This window comes from Anabrus simplex, chromosome 1, assembly GCF_040414725.1.
Source record: "Anabrus simplex isolate iqAnaSimp1 chromosome 1, ASM4041472v1, whole genome shotgun sequence".
NCBI lineage: Eukaryota > Metazoa > Arthropoda > Insecta > Orthoptera > Tettigoniidae > Anabrus > Anabrus simplex.
The window spans coordinates 1,693,337,791-1,693,340,237 of NC_090265.1; the positions used below are offsets into that span (position 1 = coordinate 1,693,337,791).

The following is a 2,447-nucleotide window of genomic DNA, read 5'->3' on the forward strand; positions in this document are numbered from 1 at the left end:
AAGTTCCTGGAGCTTAGGTCATAATACTGTACTTATATTTCAGGAGAAAATACTTCCTACTTGTTGCTGAAGTGCACAGAGTTTGAAGGTCCTAGCTCTTATGGTTCAGAAAAGTACACCTATTGATTTAGTTGCATTAACTTGGAAGGGAAAGTCCTTGGTGATGCCATATCCACTAATTAGCAGGGAAGTATTCTTTAAAGAGCACTGTTTCGATACCTTTCTGTAACGGTTAGCTCCAGTTTGCCCTTTGGTTTATTCTTCTTGGATTGGGAAAACCGCTTCTTTTGCTGGAGATACTGTGATATTAAGTGACTGTAAGCAGTGTATGGTTTTGAATGGCAGGTCACACATTTTTGAAATGCAGTCGTTTCTGGCTCTAAGGAGGGCGTTGCAGTTACATATGTGCTTCAAGGCGAATTTCCTACATTGCTTAAAACTGCCCCGGCGGTACGTACACTAAAATTGGAACGATACAAAAAAGATTAGCATGGCCCCTGCGCAAGGAAATTCCTTTGTACATTAAATTTTTAATTTAATTATCTAAATAACAATACATGGGAAATGCGAGTTTTTATAGTGGAGGAAAGTGTTGTGTGTGGTATGTGAGTTTCAGGAGTGTCGCGGACATCATAAACACCCATTCCCCGAGACAGGGAAATAAACCGTTAGTGAACTGACTACACTGATCATTTAGCCTTGTCCAGAGGTATTGCAGCTCTTTACAGGCACACTTCCGATGGAGGTGAGCTGCATGTAATATTTTAACCACACACCAGCCCTCCTGCCATTCTTAAATTTCCACCAGCACCGGAAATCGAACCTAGGCTCCTCAGCACGGCAGCTAATAGTGCTAACCGTTATACTACGTTGGTGGACATTGTTATTATTATTATTATTATTATTACTGTTGTTGTTGTTGTTGTTGTTACGGTGTTACCCGTGGAGCAGAAAGAGGTTAAAGAAGGTGCCAGGGTGAATGGGTCTAACTACAATGTCAAGAATTGGATTAAAACTTTAACAAAGGTTATATTTCTTTTTGGACTTCAAACTTAACAATTTTTCATCACAATGGAAGGACAGGTACAATGACACATTTTAAACAAGACAAGGAAAATCCAAAATTTAGTGATTTTTACAATTCCTGGGCTTCACGCCCCTGGCCTTACAATTCCTGAGCTCCTAGCTCAAATTTACAAATTTATTCAAGGGCAGAAATCCTCTCATTCAGGGAGCACTTGCTCCCGAAATCGAATATCTAGCCTTCCAGAGGCACTCTTTACCATTACAAAATTTGAAAAAGAGCTAACAGGCTCTCAGTTTCTTACTGCCTACTCAAGGCAACATTACATTAATCTCGGGTCTCTCAAGCCACCATTTACAAATGGAACTTTATTTTTACATGGGTATTAAATACCCAACCTACTGGGCCTTCGTGGAATAAGAATAACAGATAAATTAATGGCCCGAACACAAAATGAGTGGAGGCGTATATTTGCACTCCTAGGTATGAACACTAAAAAAACCTGAGAGGCTCTGGCCGATGAAACAGGGGCTATTCCCAAATGACGGAGGTGACTCGTATAGAAATTACTTTAACACATTACAGGCAGAAAACCCTTACAAACGAAGTCACCTCAAACCAAGATGAAGGGGAGCTCAAGAGGGTACCGGTACATCACTGTCTATCCCCGATTTAAAGTCAAAGCTTTATGATTTTTTTACATTAGCCGGAAGAAAGTTACATTTTTTAAAAAGTTCTTACATACTAAAGAGTCGGACCTTTCCCTCGGGTTAAACTGCGGAGGTAGCAAGAAAGAAAGAAGTTATGTGGCCATTACCTTGTAGATGTTCTGTTGATCGATGAAAGAGGCCGCCCACCTCCCGCTTTGACACACACACTCAGTGAGATGACGATCAATTGGCCAAGAAACGAGAAAAGCCGCAGTTTATAAACCCTCAGGGAAGGTTCGAGGTCATTCAAGATTAAACTAGCCACACCCTCCCAATTATATTGGATAAATTCAAGAGTTACACTTAGAATCGAAAAAGAAGCCTGTGATAGGTTGAAAATTAAATACAGAAATTAGGGATTGGCTAGATTCAAAACTGGCGGAAAGAAACAAGGAAATATTGCCAACCCAAAAATAAATGAACATCATTCAGTTACAAAAACCTAGAAATACAAAACTTCTTTAAATTACAACTTCTTACACCTCGCACCAGGGTGCATGATCATAGTTTCTAGTAGTGTCATCTGTGGAAAAATGTCCAGACTTCTTTATGAATGTCAAACAAAACAAGTAGAAATTCACTCAGGTTAGGAAAATGCACAATAACAAAATTACATAATATTTTAGTGGTGACATCTTCTGATTCAAGTTCCAAGTTGGTGTAGTTTTAGTTTCCAATTTGTTCGATAGAGGAATTCATTTAGGCGCTAGTTT

General features: G+C 39.4%; 1 non-coding gene across 1 annotated transcript; it reads left to right on the top strand.

The window, feature by feature from the left end:
- The first annotated feature begins 439 nt into the window (after positions 1 to 439).
- LOC137497188 (U6 spliceosomal RNA) lies at positions 440 to 541 on the top strand. Its single transcript, XR_011017722.1, has one exon. It is a non-coding gene; the product is annotated as a U6 spliceosomal RNA (small nuclear RNA).
- The last annotated feature ends 1,906 nt before the right edge of the window (positions 542 to 2,447 follow it).